The sequence below is a fragment of the Notamacropus eugenii genome, chromosome 5 (assembly GCF_028372415.1).
Source record: "Notamacropus eugenii isolate mMacEug1 chromosome 5, mMacEug1.pri_v2, whole genome shotgun sequence".
In the NCBI taxonomy this organism is placed as follows: Eukaryota; Metazoa; Chordata; class Mammalia; order Diprotodontia; family Macropodidae; genus Notamacropus; species Notamacropus eugenii.
Genome location: NC_092876.1, coordinates 402,111,089 through 402,131,216, shown reverse-complemented (window position 1 = coordinate 402,131,216; position 20,128 = coordinate 402,111,089). Strand labels below are relative to the sequence as shown.

General features: G+C 38.2%; 1 protein-coding gene and 1 pseudogene across 1 annotated transcript in view; one reads left to right on the top strand and one right to left on the bottom strand.

The window, feature by feature from the left end:
- Positions 1-20,128, top strand: part of GABRG3 (gamma-aminobutyric acid type A receptor subunit gamma3) — an 860,421-nt gene that overhangs the window by 528,071 nt on the left and 312,222 nt on the right. The window lies entirely within an intron of this gene.
- On the bottom strand, positions 4,254-9,735 carry LOC140503651 (heterogeneous nuclear ribonucleoprotein A1 pseudogene; annotated as a pseudogene).

Below are 20,128 nucleotides of genomic sequence, written 5' to 3'. Positions count from 1 at the left end.
TCCTCCAGAATGACTGAATCAGTTCCCAACTCCACCAATAGTGTATTAGTTTACCGGTTTTCCCACATCCCATCAAACATCCAACATTTCCCTTTTTTTATCTAATTAGCCTTTCTGATAGGTGTAAGGTGGTACCTCAAAGTTGTTTTAATTTGTGTTTCTCTGATTAATATTGATTTAGAACGTTTTTTCATATGATTATTGTTAGTTTTCTTTTTCTGAAAGCTGCCTTTGACCATTTAGCAATTGGGAAATGATTTAATTTTTTTTTTTATAAATTTGACTCTGTTCTCTATATATTTGGGGAATAAGGCCTTTATCAGAAATACTTGATTATTATTTTTTCCCAGTTTTTTGCTTTCCTTATAATTTTGACTGTATGAGTTTTGTTTATGCTAAAACATTTTAATTTTACACAATCAAGATTATCTATCTTAAATTTTGTGACGCTCTTTATATCTTCTTTGGTCCTAAATTCTTGCTTTATCCATAAATCTAACAGATTAAACTCTTCCATGCTCTTTTAATTTGCTTATGACTTTTACATGTAAATCATATGCCCATTTTGACCATATTTTGGTATACAATGTGAAATGTTGGTCTATACCTTGTTTCTCTCATACTGTTTTCCAGTTTCCCTAGCAGTTTTTGTCAAATAATGAGTTTTTGTTCCAAAAGCTTGGATCTTTGGGTTTGTCATATACTAGAATACTACATTACTAAAAAGAAATTTGTACCTAATGTATCACTCTGTTTATTATCCAGTACCAGACTGTTATGATAATTAGTTCCTTATAGTATAGTTTGAGACCTGATATGGCTAGGACATCTTCTTTTGCATTTTTTTCTTTGATTCCCAATATATCCTGGAGGTTTTGTTCTTCCAGATGAATTTTGTTACTATTTTTTCTATCCCTATGAAATAATTTTTATAGTTTGATTGATATGGCACTGAATAAATAGATAAATTTAGGTAGAATGGTCATTTTTATTATATTGGTTTGACCTACCCTGAACAATTAATATTCTCCAATTGTTTAGATCTGACTTTATTTGTATGAAAAGTGTTTTGTAATTGCTGGACTTTGTTGGTAATACATAGAAATGCTGATGATTTCTGTGGGTTTATATTTTATCCTGCAATTTTGCTATAATTGTTAATAATTTCTAGTAGTATTTTAGTTGATTCTCTAAGATTTTCTAAGTGTGATATCATATCATCTCTCAAGAGTGCCTAATTGTCTATTGTAATTCCTTTAATTTCTTTTTCGTCTGTTATTGCTATAGTTAGCATATCTAGTACAATATAAAATAATAACAGTGATAGTGGCATCCTTGCTTCACTCTTGATTGTATTGGGAAAGCTTCTAGCTTATCCCCATAAGAGATAATGTTTGCTGATGGTTTTAGATAAATTTATTTATCATTTAAGTTCGGCTTCATTTATACCTATGCTTTCTAGTGCTTTTAATAAGAATGGGTGCTGTATTTTGCCAAAAGTATTTTTCCCTGCATGTTCAGATAATCTTATGATTTCTGTTGGTTTTGTTATTGATATGGTCATTTATGCTGATAGTTTTCTCAATGTTGAACCATCCCTTCATTCCTAGTATAAGTTCCACCTGGTCACAGTGTATGATCCTTGTGATATATTACTGAGGTCTCTTTACTAGTGTTTTATTTAAAATTTTTGCATCTATATTCATTAGAGAATTTGGTCTGTAATTTCCTTTCTCTGTTTTGGCTCTTTCTGGTTTAAGTATCAGTGCCATGTAAAAGGAATTTCTTCACCAACATCCCCCAATAATTTATATGGTATCAGAATTAATTGTTATTTAAATGTATGTTAGAATTCACTTTTGAATCCATCTGGTCCTGGAAATTTTTTCTTAGGAAGTTCATTGATGGCTTGTTCAATTTATTTTTGTAAGTTTCAGTTATTTAAATATGTTATTTCTTTTCTTATTCTGGGTAATTTATATTCTTGTGTATGTTCATCCATTTATTTAAGATTTTCAAATTTATTGGCATATAATTGAGCAAAATAGATCCTAATTGTCTTAATTTTCTCTTCACTGGTGGTAAGTTCATCCCTTTCATTTTTGATACTAGAAAGTTGGTTTTCTTGTTTCTTTTTTTAAAAATCAAATTAACTGATGGTTTATCAGTTTTATTGTTTATTCCCTATGAAATCAGTTTCTACTTTTATTTATTAATTCAATGGTTTTCTTTCTTTCAATTTAATTGATCTTTCTTTTGACTTTCAGGATTTCGAATTTAGTGTTTAATTGTGGATTTTTAATTTGTTCTTTTTCTAGTTTCTTTTAGGTTCATGTCAAATTAATCAGTCTGCTTTTTTTTTCTATTTTCTTGGTGTAAGTAATTAGGGGTATAAATTTTTTCCCAAGTACCTCTTTCGCTACATCCCTTACATTTTGGTATGCTGTCTGCTTTTTGCACTTTTATTAATGAAATTATTAATTGTTCCCATGATTTTTTCTTTGATTCACTTATTTCTCATGAGTACATTATTTAATTTCAAATTAATTTTTAATCTCTCTTTTCATTGTTTATTTTCATTATTTAATGTAATTTTTTATTACATTGTGATCTGAAAAGGATGTACTTACTATTTCTGCTTTTCTGTATTTAGTTGTGAGGATTTTGTGTCCTAATACATGGTCAAATTTTGTGCCCTGCCATATACTGCTGAGAAAAAATGTATACTCCTTTCTATTCCCGTTCAATTTTCTCCAGAGAGCTATTATAACTAAAATATCCAGAAATTTATTCAATTCCTTAACTTCTTTCTTATTGATTTTTTGGTTAGATTGATTTAGTTCTGAGTAGGCAGAGGTCCCCCGCTAGTGTACTTTTATTATCTTTTTCCTCCTGTAACTCATTCAACTTCTCTTTCAGAAATTTAGATGCTGTACCACTTGCTGTATATATATTTAGAATTGATATGACTTCTTTGTCTATGGTACATTTCAGCAAGATATAGTTTCCTTCTTTATCTCTTTTTATTAGATTTTTGCTTTTGCTTTGTCTGAAATCATGATTGCTACCTCTACTCCATCCCCTTGCCTTTACCCTGTGTATATCTCATTGCTTCAAAGGTGTTTCGTATAAACAACATATTATAGGATTTTCATTTTTAATTCATTCTGATATCTATTTCCATTTTATGGGTGAGTTTATCCTATTCACATTAATGGTAATAACTAACTGTGCATTTACTGCCATGCTATTTTTCACTTGTTTATTCATTTCTCTTTTACTGCCTATCCTTTCTCTCTCCACAAGTGTTTTACTTCTGATCACCACCTTCCTCAATGTACCCTCCCTTTTATCAGTCACCCCCTACCATTTGTATTATCCCCATCTTTTCTTACTTCCTTATAGAATAATATAGAGTTCTATGTCCAACTATGTATGTTATTCCTTCTTTGAGTCAGTTTCAAAGAACATAAGTTTTAAGTTTTGCCACCACCCTCCCCCATCTTTTCCTCCATTATAATAGCTTTTTTCATGTGTCTTTTATGTGGGACAGATTACCCCATTCAATCTCCCCCTTTCCTTTTTATTTTAGTGCAAATTTCTTTCTCCTCCCTTTATTTTGGTTTTTGGAGACTCATCCTTTCAAATTCATTTTATATTCACACACTCTGTCTACATATACTCCTTTCAAATTTTCTTATAGTAATAAAGTTGTTAAGAATTACAAATATTTTCTTGTCATATAGAAATATAAAAGTTTAATCTTATTGAATTTCTTATGTTTTCTTTTGTTTAATTTTTCCGCTTTTTATGCTTCCCTTGAGTGTTGTATTTGGGGGTCAATTTTATTTTTATTCAGCTCTAGTAGAAATGCTTGAAAATTTTCTATTTCATTAAATGTCCATTTCCCCAAAAAATATTGTATTCATTTTCTTAAAAAGACACTTTTATTCAATATTATGATCAGACTATTAAATTTAGCAATCAGTAGCATGGGAACATAAAAAAATTCTACATTAAAACCTTTTGTTGGAATGCTTTACATTTTCCACAGAAGAGAAACTAAAATTACCTGTTTTATGATTAGTCACAAATACAATCCTGGTATGTTTTAGTCCATGTACAAATATCATCTAAAACATATCTTCTTGTACCAGCTAATCCTTGCCACCACTGTGCTTGACAGAATTCACAAATCTGTTGTAGCCTGTAGCTTCCCTGTCATTTCTCTGGTTCTCTTCTTCTGTTAAACTTTATTTCCTAACAGTAATTAAAATCTTCTGCCATTGCCAATAACTGCTGCTACTACTAGAATCACCATAGCCACCTTGGTTATGGGGTTTGACAAAACATTGTCTCCTGCCTCCAAAGTTTCCTCCCTTCGTGGGACAAAGTCTGAAGAGTGATTGTTGTAGTTGTCAAAATCATTATAGCTTCCACCACCTCCAAGGTTCCTTCCACTACCATCACCAAAGTTGCCTCCACTTGTTCTGTTGTTATAACTATCACACCTGCCCCTCCTGCCATAGACACTGCCCTGGTTTCCAAAACCCTGTCTGCCACTTCCATAGCCTCTGTTTCCTCCAGAGTAACCAGGGATGCCTCCTCCATAACTACCATCCATTATAAATCTCTTGTAGCCATCTCTACCTTGACCATATCCTCAACCACCACAACTGCTACCAAAACCACCACAACCATTAAACTTCTCACCACATCCAAAGTTATCATTTCTACCAAAGTCACCTTCATAGTTTCCAGAACCATTCTGACATATTCAACTAGATGAAACACTGGTCATTTATTGCTTAGACAAAGTTTTCTCTACTTCACGGTTGTGGCCATTCACAACATGGTATTTCTGAATGACAATCTTATTCACAGAATCATGGTCATCAAAAGTAACAAAAGTCAAGCTCTTCTTTTTTGTCATTGTCTCAGTCAGTCATTATTTCCGTCACTTCAATCTTTCCATATGTTTCAAAGTGGTCTCTTAAGTGATGTCCCTCAGTTTCTTCTTTAATGCCAGCCACAAAAATCTTTTTCACAGTTAAGTGGGTGCCAGGCCTTTGAGAGTCCTCTCTGGAAACAGCTCTCTTTGGTTCAACAATTCTGCCATCAACTTTGTGAGTTCTTACGTTCATGGCTGCATGTACCTCTTTCACTGTGGCATAGGTAACAAAACCAAAATCCCTGGAGTGTTTGATATTTGGAGCTTTCCTTATCACAGAGTCTGTAAGCTTGACCCACTGCTCTAAATGGCTCCTTAGACTCTTGCTCCTCCTCTCAAAGCTCAGACCTCTGATGAAGAGCTTCCAAAGCTGCTTAGGCTCTGTAGGGGACTCTGATATGGTGAGAGTGGGGTTAGATACTTCAGCTATCCTTCTCCCACATTGTCAAGGTCAGATAGGAGTTTATATTCAATTTCACCAAGTACATGATCCTAGTAATCCTAACTCTTCTGCCTTCTGTTATATCATATCTCAAGTCCTATAGTTCTTCAATGTGGAAACTTCCAAATTCTGTGTAATCCAGACTGTATCTCCATGGCATTTGAATTGTTTCTTTTTGGCTGCTAACAATACTTCCTCCTTGATCTGAGCTCTGAATTTTGGCTATGATGTTCCTGGGAGTTTTCATTTTGAGATCTCATTCAGGCAGTGATTGGTGGATTCTTCCAATTTGTATTTTGCTCTCAGTTTCTAATATATCTGGGTAATTTTATTTGATAAATTCTTGAAAGATGTCCAGGATTTTTGTTTCATTTTTTAAAAAAATCATAGCTTTCAAGTAGTCTAATAATTCTTATATTATCTCTTATGGATCTGTTTTCTAGGTCAGTTGTTTTTCTTTTTTTTTTTTTTTTAATTAAACTTTTAACATTTATTTTCACACAATTTTGGGTTACAAATTTTCTCCCCTTTTTTCCCCTCCCCCCCCCAGACCCAAGCTTTCTAATTGCCCCTGTGACCTATCTGCTCTCTCCTCTATCCTCCCTCCCTGCCCTTGTCTCCATCTTCTCTTTTGTCCTGTAGGGCCGGATAGCTTTCTTGACCCCTTAACCTGTATTTCTTGTTACTCAGTGGTAAGAACATTACATTTGGTCCTAACACTTTGAGTTCCGACTTCTTTAGCTCCCTCCCTCTCTACCCCTTCCCCTTGGAAAACAGGCAGTTCAATATAGGCCATATCTGTTTAGTTTTGCAAATGATTTCCATACTAGTTGTGTTGTATAGGCCTAACTATATTTCCCTCCATCCTGTCCTGTCCCCCATTACTTCTATTTTCTTATGGTCCTTTCCCTCCCCATGAGTGTCGACCTCGTATTGCATTCTCCTCCCCATGCCCTCCCCTCTATCCTCCCCTGTCCCCCACTCTCCTGTATTATGAGATAGATTTTCCTATCAAAATGAGTGTGCATTATATTCTTTCCTTTAGTGGAATGTGATGAGAGTAGACCTCGTGTTTTTCTCTTGCCTCCCCTCTTTATCCCACCACTAATAGTCTTTTGCTTGCCTCTTTTATGAGAGATAATTTGCCCCATATAACTTCTCCCTTTCTCCTCCCAATATTTCTCTCTCACTGCTTGATTTCATTTTTTTTAGTATATGATCCCATCCTCTTCAATTCACTCTGTGTACTCTGTCTCTATGTATGTGTACGTGTGTGCATGTGTGTGTGTGTGAACTCCCACCCAGTGCTCAGATACTGAAATGTTTCAAGAGTTATAAATATTGTCTTTCCATGTAGGAATGTAAACAGTTCAACTTTAGTAAGTCCCTTATGATTTCTCTTTGCTGTTCGCCTTTTCATGGTTCTCTTCATTCTTGTGTTAGAAAGTCAAACTTTCTTTCCAGCTCTGGTCTTTTCATCAGGAAAATTTGAAAGTCTTCTATTTCATTGAAAGACCATATTTTCTCCTGAAGTATTATACTCAGTTTTGCTGGGTAGGTGATTCTTGGCTTCAGTCCTAGTTCCTTTGACTTCTGGAATATCTTATTCCATTCCCTTCTATCCCTCAATGTAGAAGGTGCCAGGTCTTGTACTATCCTGATTGTATTTCCACAATACTTGAATTGTTTCTTTCTAGCTGCTTGCAATATTTTCTCTTTCACCTGGGAATTCTGGAATTTGGCCACAATGCTCCTAGGAGTTTCTCTTTTTGGATCTCTTTCATGCGGTGTTCTGCGGATTCCTTGAATATTTATTTTGCCTTCTGGTTCTAGAATCTCAGGGCAGTTTTCCTTGATAATTTCATGGAAGATGATGTCTAGGCTCTTCTTTTGATCATGGTTTTCAGGTAGTCCCAGAATTTTTACATTGTCTCTCCTGATTCTATTTTCCAGGTCAGTTGTTTTTCCAATAAGATATTTCACATTATCTTCCATTTTTCGAATCTGCGCGGTATGTTCTGAGATATCTGTCTTTCTCGAAAAGTCCAAAGCGTCCATCCGTACCATTCCAGATTTGAAAGATCTATTTTCTTCAGTGAGCTTTTGAATCTCCTTTTCCATTTGGTTAATTCTGCTTTTGAAAGCATTCTTCTCCTCATTGGCCCCTTGCACCTCCCTTGCCAGCTGAGTTAGGCTAGTTCTCAAGGTGCCAATTTCTTCAAGATTTTTTTGGTTCTCCTTTAGCAGGGAGCTGATCTGCTTTTCATGCTTCTCCCTTATCCCTCTCATTTCCCTTCCCAGTCTTTCCTCCACCTCTCTAACTTGATTTTCAAAATTCCTCTTGAGCTCTTCCATGGCCCGAGCCCATTGGGTGGGCTGGGACACAGAGTCCTCGATTTCTGTGTCTTTGCCTGATGGCAAGCCTTGTTCCTCCCCATCAGAAAGGAAAGGAGGAAGTGTTTTTTCTCCGATAAATTACCCTTCAATAGTTTTATTTCTTTTCCCTTTTCTTGGCATTTTCTCCACCTAGTGGCCTGACCTCTGAATGTTCTCCTCACACCCACCTTGCCCCCTGGTCCTTCCAGCCAGCGTTTGGGGACTGAGATTCAAATGCTGCTTCCCACCTTAGGATTTTTGGCAGGGGCAGGGCTGTTATTCAGTGTTAAATTAAGCTCAGGTGCTGAGGTCAGGGGCAGGGCCGCCTCTCTGGCTCAATTCCCTCAGGGGGTTTATGCACAGACCTTCCACAATGGATCCAGGCTCCCGCTCGCTTGGGGAGCCCCCGTCCACAGCCGCCTCTCAGCCCCCACCTCCCGGGGGGCCCGAGCCATGGGGGCACCTCACTCCCCTCTCAACCCGCCAAAGAGACTCTCTCACCTACCCCCGTCAGTCACCTGTTGGTGGGGGGGCCCGTGCTGCTGCTGAAGATCCTGCCTCCGGAGCCCTCTCAGAACTGTGTCTCTCGGAGCCGTGGCCACCGCCGCCGCAGGTCCAGGCTGGGCACCACCTGCAGCGCGACGGACCTTTTGCGAGAGGTTTGCTGGTCCCTCTGTGGGTGGGGGGACCCGCGTGGCCGCTGGAGATCCCGTCCCGTAGCCCTCTCAGATCTTTTTCTCACGGTGGCGCTGCCGCGGTATGGTTGCTCTCTGCTACCTGCCCTAGGGCCCAGTCCACGGCCCGAAGGACCCCCCGTGAGAGGTTTGCAGGTCTCTCCAGAACAGAAATCTCCCTCGCTCCAATATTCTGTGGTCTCTGGGTGCAGAATTCGCCCTGGGTTAGTCCCCTCTGCCGTTCTGTGGTTTGTGGGTTCGGAGCTATGTGTATGTGCGTCTTTCTACTTCGCCATCTTGGCTCCACCCCCCCATCAGTTGTTTTTCTGATGAGAAATTTTACATTTTCTTCTATTTTTTTATTTTACTGTATCTTGATGTCTCATACAGTCATTAGTTTCCAGTTGTCCAGTTTTAATTTTTAAGGAATTATTTTCTTCATTGAACTTTTGTTCTTCCTTTTCCATTTGTCCAGCACAGTTGTTTTGCTCAGCAAATGTTTGTATATCTTTTTCCCATAAGTCAATACACCCCTTTTTAAAGATTCTCTTACACTGCTCTCATTTTCCCCCAATTTTTTCTTCTACTTCTCTAATTTGCTTTTTCAAATTCTTTTTAAGCTCTTCAGGGAATTCTTTTTGGGCCTGAGACAAAATCTTATTTTTCTTTGGGGCCTGACATGTAGTCATTTTGAAACTATTGTCCTCTCCTAAGTTCATTCCTTGTTCCTCCCTATCACCATAATAACTTTCTATAGTCAAGTTCTCTTTTTGTTTTTTGCTCATTTTTTCTGCATTTTTTTGTGACTTGATGTTTTTATGTGAGTGCTGGACTCTGACTTTGCACTGTTCCAAGCTTTTGTTGCTGGGGCTCTGGGTCTTACTGCTGTCTTTCATTGGGGCTTCAGGGCTTACCTACTTGCTTACTCTGGAAGGTAAATTTCCCTTCTGGCTTATACTGGGGGAGCAGGCGGGGCCTTCTTGTTGTCCTTCCTTGAGTGTGGGGTTTAGCTACTGGCCTGTTTCAGGGGTGGGGCCTTGCTGGGTTGTACAGACTGCTTGCTTGTCTAGAGGTCTGATGGTTTGCAGGAGAGTGGGACCTCACTGCTGTGAAGCTGGAGGATGCTGCTGGCTCCCCTACTACCCATGTGAGACAGACTTTTCCTACCAGGCTAGGGAATTTCTTCCCTGCTCCGAGATCAATTTTCTAGTTTTTTTGGCAGGTAATTTGGAAGTGCTTGAAAGGGTTCCTTCCTCACTCTCCCTTCTTGTCCCCAGAAGTCCAGTCATCATTATCACTAGTAATATATATATATATATATATATCTCCCAATAAAGACCTTATGGAAGTAATCACTTGTGATCACTTTGGAGAAAAAAATAATGCCAAGGTTAAGAGTTTCAGCACAAGAAGGTGTAAATGAAACCACTGATTAGCCTATAGTATAGATATTTGGAGACTGAAATGGTTTATAGCTGTCCTATCTTAAAATATGCTTCATTTCCAAGTCATGACATCACTTTCCCAATGGCATGATCCTCTTTGAGAAGGAAGGACAACCAATAACCTGTGACTAACACTAGCTGTCCCACTGGGGACCAAACTGGCCAGTTCCAATTTGACAACAGAACTCCTTCCCTCCTTCTTTCTTTCATTCCTTCCTTTCTTCCTTTCCCTCCATTCCTTTCTTCCTCTCCATCTCTCTTCTCTCTCCTTCCTGTCCTTCCCTCCTCCCTCCTGTTATTCCCACTTCTCCATCTATCTGCATAGGGAATCATACCCTTATCTGCAGGTGCTGTGCCCAAAAGAATATAAAGTTTGATTGCTGAAATCCCCCAAGATATCTTGGGGTTTAGAGGCTAGTTTTTTGTTTTTATGTTTTTAAAGATCTGCCAGGCCTAGAGGCCTGAGGGCTACCCGAGTCTTACCTTACCTATCGCAGGTCTTCGGCTGGCCAAACCGGATAAACATATGAGAGAAGAGACTTTCCAGAGTCGAACAAGGGTTAGGCTTTATTCAGGGTCCTGGTTACATGTGCAGGGGGAACTCTTCCTTAGGAGAGAGAGAGAAATCTCCCAAGGAGGCAAAGATCTTACAGTAAGAGAATGAAAACAGAAGTGGAAGTGGGGAGAGAGGGGAGAGGGAAGAAAGAAGAGAGGAAAGAAGGAAGAGGGCCCTTCTGTCCTGTAAGGGCCCCTCAGCGCTAAAAGCGCCTTCGGGCTTTCCTGACCCTACTTAAGCTCTCCTGCCGCATCGTTTGCACCTCAATACCATGCCTGTTAGATAACAATAGGTGTGCCCAGATCTGGGCCAATCTCGAGGGCGGGGATGCTCTCTCCCATCACGTTTCCCACGGGAAGAGGCGGAAATGCACGAGATATCCCGGTCTCACACCTCAATTCCCTATTTTTCCCTGGGGGGCCTCATGAGAACTCTAAGGGTTAGAAGTTCTCACCTTTACCTGCCTGAGACTGTCCACATGGAACTGAGCTTACACTCCCAACAAAGAACCATGACTTAAATCTAAATCACTCTGACTCTCACTGATTGGCCAACAATAAGTCTTAGACCAATCCTTTCTTTGTCATTGTTTGGATTGTAATGACTCAGAGTGAATGTAAATAACAATTATTTCTGTTTTGACCAGAAATCCTGAGGATCTTCCTCTCCACAATTTTTTTTTTTTTTTTTAGCTAGAGAAAAGACATCATTTTTTGCCTCATTTCTTACCTAGACTTAATGACTGAATGGGTGTTGCCTGGGACAAAATGAACCTGGGAGAGACCTTAGCTTAAAAAGACCTTTCATTGCATCTCCAGTCATCCTAATCTGTATCTTGCCACTGGACCCAGATGGTTCTAGAGGAAGAGAGATGGGAAGGGAGAATCAGAATCTTGAAAGATGGGATTTGATTATGTTCTTTCTTTAATTTTAATTAATTTATTTTTAACTTACAGCATTCAGTTCCACAGACTTTTGAGTTTTAAATTTTCTCCTTCTCCCTCCCCTTCCTCCTCCTCAAGATAGCATACAGTCTGATATAGACTCTATACATACATTTACATTAAACATATTTTCACATTAGTCATGTTATAAATAATTATAACCAATGGAGTGAACCCTGAGAAAGAAGAAACAAAACAAAACAAAAAGAGAGAGCAAGCAATGTTGATTGTCCCTAAAGGAATCCAGGGAATCCAGTAGGCAGAGGTGAGGAGAGGAAACAGACATGGAAACAACCAATGAAAAAGGCATCGATTCAGAAGATGAAGTACCTTTTGTGAGGAACAGCAAGTGTGCCAGCATTACTAAAAAGTAAAATATGCCAAAGGGATACAGTTTAGGAGACTATGAAGATAAGAAGGGATCATGTTATAAAGGACTTTAAAAGTTGAACAAAGGATTTTGTATTTGACCCTAGATTTAGTAGTCATGGAAGTGTATTAAGTAAGGGAAGGGAGTGACCCAATCAGAATTACATTTTAGGAATATCACTGTGGCAACTGAGTGGAGGGTGGATAAGAATGGACAAAAACTTGAGGCAGGGAGAATAGCGAGCATAGTATACCACATTATCCTTTGTGTATAGTGGAACTGCATTTAAGATACAGCATTATGCAGCTGGATAATCACATGAATACAAATTAATCATTTATAACTTAGGTGCAGAACAAGTAAAATGATGAGCACATCACAAATGATTGAGATTAGATGTCTGTGGGAGATCAAAGTGAAGTAAAAGGAAGTTTTTAGGTTATCAAAGGGAAGAGACACAGAGGAATTTTGGATATTTCTTTTTTTTTACAGTGACAAAAGTCCTGCTGATGCTTCAGGTAAAAGTAGAAAAAATATGATCTTTCTCTTTGCCCTTCATGCTGCCTCTTTCATTTTTGGAGCTAGAACAATTTTTAGGGAAATTCCTTCTATCTTTGTGTGATTATAGAAGTGTTAGGGAAGTCTGAGTTTCTGGTGAAAGTTGGCTGCATATCAAAGTTTGAACAGCATTTTATATTCTTCCAAGATAAGTAATTTGGATTCAACGGTATATGTCAGTTAATGAATCTTGCCTTCACTGTTTCTGCATAATTGTGCTGCCAAATTCCATCAGTTCATAACCTATTTTCAACATTTGGCATCAACCAAAACTTATAAGCAGGCACAGTGCCCTAGAAATATTCCAAGGTCAGGAGGGGAACAGAAAAAAGGGTGGGTTAGATGTTGGAGAAATGAAACTCTAACAGTTATGGGCAAGTAAGAGTCAGCAAAAGTTTAATGTTGGCAGAAGATAAAGGAACTTTATTATGCCCCTCTAGTCTCTTTCTTATTCCCTACTTGGAGAATTTGTTTAGGTTATTCCCCTCCATATGCAGTCCTGTTTCCAGTTCTCTATAAATCACACTCTTAATAAATTTCATGACTTTCATAACCCTGCTAAAGTCCCAATATAAAGTTTTCTCTGACTACTGTAAACTCACAGTGATCTCTCCCTAAGTCTAGGGAAGGAGTTCTTAACCTTTTATGGTTCACGGATCATTTTGGCAGTCTGATAAACTCTATGGATCTCTTCTCAAAATATTTTTGTTGCCTACATTAATAATTGAACGAAATGCTAAATTTCACTTAAAGGCTGGAGGAAAAATAAAGATTTTTTTTTCCATTTGAGTTCATGCATTCCCTAAAATCAATCCATGCATTTTTCTATGGATCACTTGTTAAGAACTCTAGTCTAATTGAGGTCTGGTCCTTCCACTAACTACTGATATGACCTTCATCAAGTTCCCTCTAAGAATGTTTCCAGTTTTAAAATTCCAGGATTCTGTCACCTTTTGAAGTGCTTATTAACTTTGTTATACATTTTTGAAAATTACCATATATTGTCTTACTTTCTACACTGTCAGAAGTCCACAATTCAAACATTGTGATGTCAGGAATTATCAGAGACAACTGAGGTAATAATTTTCTCTGACAAGCCTATGTCAGAGAGGTTCAGGCTTTGTTAATAAGCTTAACACAGACCGATCAAAAATTAATGAATGATTCAATGTGTAAGGAGAGAAGAGAAGGACATGGGTACTGACTTTACAGGTACAAGAAGGACTGAAACAAATTGGAGAGGCAAGGTGACTAGATACCAAAGACCTACAATATCCCTTAAGAGGCTCATTATGCATGAGACTGTATTTTAAGTTATTTTTTAATTAAATATTTATCTTCTTTTCTATCATATTCCACTGGGAAAAAGAAACAGAAAATAAAAACAAAATTTTTTGTAATAAATATGCAGTCAAGAAAAAAAACCTGCATTGGACAGGTCCAAAAAATATATTTAATTCTAGACCCTGAGTACAGAATTGCTCTCTGTTGGGAGATGGGAAGTATTTTTCATTATTGGTCATGTAGAATCATGGGTATTCATTCACTCAGCATTTTAAATTAATATGGTGATAGTAGCAATTTCTTTTTAAATATATGACAAATTTCATTTATGAACATTATAAATTATGAGCAGAATTGATTGGCATGTTATGTTGGAAAGAATATTTACCTTAGGGTGTGAAAAATGCTAGGTATGGGACCCAAAAGCAAATACTACCTCTGTTACTACCTGTGTTACCTAGGATTTAAAAGATATAGCCTCAGTTTTCTCATCTGTAAAATGAGGAAGACTAACTCAGTGATGTCTAAGATCCCTTACAGTTCTAGATCAATGATGCTGCCAAAGCCTTATTTCCCATTCTAGCAACTCCCCAATCTCTCACAGTTACAATGGCTCTCTGTTGTCTTGTGTCACATTCATAATCTTCTGCATGTCTTTCAAATCCCCTCCCAAATACCATTGTTATCCCTACCTCACTTTCCATATTACTCAAAATGTTTTCTGTGCCTTCTTTCTTCTTCCCTCTGAGCTTTACTCCCCTATCTATCCTTCAAAACTATGTCCCTTCTCCACAAATCTTCTAAAATAACTTCAGGCAATGTTCTTATCTCCTTTCTCTGAACTCCTATTCAGAAAATGGACACATATTTTCCCTTATTACTGTTTTACCTCTGTTAACGTTGTCTCCCAAGATAAATCCTTAGGCCTTTACAAATAGGCAATCATGTCTTATATTTCTTTTGTTTGTTTGTTTTTTTCCACAGCAAATAAGGAAGAAAAAGGAAGAATAAGTAATAGAGAATCCATTGAAAAATGTGACATAATTCTACAAGAATAGTGTTAGCAATGAAAAGAAACCCAACATAAGTGGCAAGAGCACTCAGGTAAAACTGATGAGTCCACATTACCAGGCCACAATAAAGATTATCCATAGTTACTGAAACAATTGGCAGATATGATTGCTGAGCTACTTTAAGTGATCTTGAAAGTCATGGGAAAAGGGAGAGGTACTACAAGATTAGAAAAAAGACAAATATTTCAATATTTAAAGAAAGAGGATAGAATCTAGAGGTTATGTATTATTTATAAAATTACATATTGAGGTTGACTTTGTTTCCTGGGAAAAGTCTAAGTCATATGTAAGGATAAAAAATTCTCTAGAAAAGCATGCGTTGATGACAAAAAGTATAAATTCATCAAGAACATGTGAAACTAACGTTATTCCACTTTTCATAAAGATATTTTTTTAATTATTAAGCATTTATTTTTTCTCCCTCCCATCTCCCCCATCCATTGAAAAGACAAGGAAGGAAGAAAAGTAGGAAGCATGGAAGGAAAGAAGAAAAGAAGGAAGGGAAGGAGAGATAGAAGGAAAAAGGAAGGAAGGAAATAAGGAAAGTCTGTAAACATGTCAAGCATACCATTGTCCATTACCCTGGCCACATCCAAAAATTCATTTCTTATTTTTGCATATAAATCTATCATCTCCTTGTCACAAGGTAGGCAACATTCTTCATTAGTCTTCCGGAACCATGGCTGATCATATAATAAATTAAATTTCTTAAGTTTTTCAAATTTATTAATGTTTATATTCAATGTCATACATTCTTCTGGTTTTGTTAACTGCACTTTGTATTAGTCCAAACATGCCTTTCCAAGTTCTTTTGAAGTTATCACTTTTTCCTAACTTTTGCAGCTCAATAGTATTCTGTTATATACACATTCTCATTCCCCAAATGATAGACATCCAGTTTCCATTTCTTTGACATCACAAAAAAGTGCCTTAAAAATTTCCTTTCTTCTTCTTTCTTAATGAATGAAATAATTTAGATAAAGTTTCTGCATATTTCAGGAAAAGATTTGCCAATGTATCTCATGCTCTTTTTGTGGAGCAGAAAAAGAGATGTAGCATAGATGACTTCACACTCCAAGAAATACCTGGAGAATTTGTCAAGTGTGGTTCTGTTGAAGAACTTGTTACCATTCTGAAGGGAAGGAAAGAATCAAAAATAATGCACACCCACCAAGGATGTGAGAAGCTTGGGCACTTCTTCTAGCCAAGACTTTGAGTACAGTCAGGTAGAATTAGTACTGGCTGAATGAACAAACCTAAGGATAGATTTTTGATGTATGCATCTTGGAAGTACATCTCTAGTGGAAAGATCTAGGATCCCTGTTGTGCCCTACACTATTTCACATTTTTAGCAATGACATGGATAACTGAAGAGATAGCATTCTCACATGTACAGGTGATGAACACTAGCAAGGTTAGCTAAAACATTAAATAACAATGAGGATAGAAAAAAACAGTCTAAAATATGAGATTTAGTAATGAGATATAATTAAATAAGGATAACTGTAAAGTCTTACATTTGAGTTGAAAAAAATTAACTTCACAAGTACAAAGTAAAGAAGATATGATCAAAGAATCACAGATTTTGAGATTGAAGGGACTTTGAAGTTTATCCCAAGACCCTCACTTTTACAAATGAGGTTATTGAGAGAAAGACATAACTAACAATTATCCTTGGAAAGATCTGAATATTTCTGACTGAAAGCATACTACTCTGTCCACTATGATGCCTCATTTGTGTGTTTATTTTGTTTTGCTTTTCGCATCTATTCGGTGGTTGTACCGTTCTTTATCTACACAGAATCTGTGGATGTTAGCTGCATGAAAACTCATTTTGAGCCAACACTGTGTTATTAGATTGAAAAAAACACAAACGCCATCATGGTCTGTATATAGGGAAGTATAATATCAAACAGGTAATATAGTTCTACAAGACTCTATTTTTGTCAGGCCATTCCTGGAGTATTGTTTTAAATTCTAGAAAACATGATCTAGAATGGCCACTATTTAGGGGAAAGCCTTGGTGTGATACCATCTGAAAATAGTTTAAAGGCACTGAAAATATTTTTAGCCTGGAAAATAAATTACTTAAGGGGACATGATAACTATATTCAAATATCAATAGGGCTGTTACATTGAAGATTCTTCTATATATCTAAGAGGAATGAAACTTTTTCCTGCTTGGTCCAGGGTGTCTAGGTAATGGGAAGACACACCAGCACCAAGGATTTCCTTCCCTCCATTGTTTTACCCCTCATTCCCTCCCTCAGTTCTGGGCTTCCTAGAATTCATCAAAGCTGTCTGGGTGTGTGAGAACAACATTTACTCCCTAGGATGCTGCATTCTTTTCTCCCCTTCACCTTATGCCCTGGCCTAGGGTTGCCCAGAGCTCATAAAGGCAACTTGAATTCTTTTACATTTTGGATGAGATGGGAATCACCAACTCTATTCCTTGCACTGAGATGGAAGACCACCTGTCTTTTCCATTCACCCTTCTCTGCTTTCTTCAGACTCTCCAGCACTATCATCTGACCTGCCTAATGACCACTGGGCTTTGTGGCCCTATCTGCTGCTGCACTGTATGAACATTTAAACCTTTCTATCCACCTACAAGCTGGGTGTTATCTCCCACAGATGGGGTATGAGCTCCTTGTGAGACTGTCTCCTTTTTCTGTTCATATTTCCAATACTTACCACAATGCTTATCACATAAATGTTTAATAAATGCTTTTTTGTTCGTTCATTCATGTTTTTTTCTTTTATTCATTGATCTAGAATGAGGAGAAGTGTTAAGTAGTTGCAGAGAGTTGAATTTTGATTCAATGTGTGGAAAAACTCCCCAAAGATCTGAGTTGTTCAAAAGAAAAAAAAACTGTCTTGGGAACAGGTTTCTCTTATATTGGAACTCCTCATACAAATATCGAATGACCACTTCTCATATGTTTTGTACAGGACGTATTTGTTCAGGTATACATCAGAGCATTCTGTTATTTGAGAATTCATATCTTCATTGGGAATTCTTCATTTTCTGATGGAAATTATACCCATTCTAGGTCTTAGTAGATGGTTCCGTCAATTGCTAATGTGGCAAAAATTCATAACATGGTAAGGACCCTGTTGGAATATAGCTAGGCTGGTACTTGGGCAGAAAACAAAGTATGTTATTCAACCTAGACTCAATAATGTCCCAACATGGAAGAAACTACCAGAGGTTGTTCTTTGCTACTAATAATCTATGGGAAACCACAGTCAAGTCTAGCACAGATTCATCAGAGCATTACTTTAGTGGATATTTGAAAGCTTGACTCTATAGCACAGCTTATAGAATGCTTTGTATTTCCTACTTCGTTTTATAGCAGGGAAGCAGACAGTCTTGAGATTCATTGGACAATGGCCAGATGGTATGCTTGGTTCCAGCAATTTTTGTTTAGTCATTTTCAGTCATATCTGAGTGTTTGTGACCCCTCTTGAAGTTTTCCTGGTAAGGATGCTAAAGTGGTTTGCCATTTCCTTCTCCAGGTTCCAGCAATAAGCTGTTACAAATTCTCTGTGAATATAGTCTGTCAATTTTCTGCTATTCTGTAATTCTGTTCTGTCTCTGTATCATTCCTAACCTCAAAATTCCCACCTCTCTTCCCTCCCTTTTCTTTCTCAGCAGTCCACAAATTTTATTTCTTTGCCCCACTGACTTCACACAGGAGTAAATCATACATATTTCAGAAAGTGAAGAAGAGGATGTGGAATGTAGACAGTTATGAAAAAGCATCTGCTCTGCTTTTCATTTGCTGACTAATGTACCAATTTAGCAAGTGAAAGAGATTTATGGAGCATTAGAAAAAGAAGTCCAGCATCCCTCTATATTGTGTACTTACTGACAAATTAAAGAACATTCAGTCTAAAGGATATATTCTCTGACCAGTTTAAAGACAAAGATCTCAAATTCCATGATATTTTACCTGCTGGAACAGTTAAGCTTGATTGTAACTAAGAAGAAAGTCCACTAATGTCTTTTGATGCTAATGTGCTCTGTTCACTATAGTCTGGTTGAGAATTTTATAAAATATTGTGATTGAACTCCTTTCTGGAGGATGAGAACCTGCCAAGCCTAGAGGCCTGTATTGGGCTACCCGAGTCTTTCTTACCTCACCTCCCGAGGTCTTCGGCTGGCCACGCCGGATGCACATATGAGAGAAAGGACGTTCCAGAGTCAAACAGGGGTTGAGCTTTATTACAGGGTTTCGGTTACAAGTGCAGGGGCTCTTCTTTCTTAGGACGAAGAGGGGGAGATTTCCTAAGAAGGCTAAGCTTAAGGGAATGGAAGTAGAAGTACAAGCGGGGGAGAGAGGGGGAGGGGAGAGGGGAAAGAAAAGAAGCGGAGCCCTACTTTTCTCTTTGGCTCCACACGTGCTAAGAGCTTTCTGGCTTCCTCAATCCTACTTAATCTTCAGCCACACAGTTTGCATCTCAATACCATGCTGTTAGGTAACTAGGTGTGCTCCAATCCGGGACGACCTCGAGGGCAGGGAGACTCCACCCATCAGGTATCTCCGGGGGAGAGGCGGAAATACCCGAGCTAGCCGAGCTAGCTCGGTCTGACCTTCTCGAACCCCCGCTGTTCATGGAGGGCCTCGTAAGACTCTAAGATTTAGAAGTCCCACTTTTACCTGCCCGAGACTGTCCACACGGAATTGAGCTTCCAGTCCCAACATATCCCCTTCTTTGTTATGCGCGGAGCGCACCTGGCTCTAGAGCAAACAGTGGCTGGAGGCTGAGTGGATTAGGAAGGCCTTTAGCATATGAGTACCTTACAACAAGACTTCATTCACACAGAAATCTGCAGCTAGCACAACTGACAAAGGGAGGCATCAAATAAAACAAAGATGAAACTAAATGGCTGAGTTACAACAGAGGAAGTGCAATCAACTAAAATCCCAAAGCATATTTTAAGAGAAGCAGCTGGTGTAGGCGCCTTACACGTCACCACTCCCTTAATCTTGCAAATGGATCTATACAGGTGGAAAATTGGTCACCTCCTCCCCACCCAAGTGTCCTGGGTTTGTGATATCAAAGTCCTCATTCAGCTGGCGAAAAAAGGATGCCTAGATGGGAAGCTGTCAGCAGCAGTGTCTGCGGTTGTGATGAGGGCTGCTTCCTCTCTGGGCAGCAAGGTTAAAGCTGTCAGCAGCAGGCTCAGGTGGTGTATGATCCTTCTCCGGGGTCTCTGGGCTCTCCGGGGTCTCCGCCTCCTGCGTCTCCGTCGTCTCCAACCTCGGTTCCCACCTACGGATCCTTCTAATGGGAATCCACGCATCACCTTTTCCTGTGGAGACACAAACATACCCTGGACCCCCTATTAGTATCTTAAAATGTCTCATAGCTGGAGTAGTATGTGCGTTCCTTGAGACAGCTGTATCAGGCTCTGATTGTATTAGGCCTCTTGATCTTAGCTCTGATT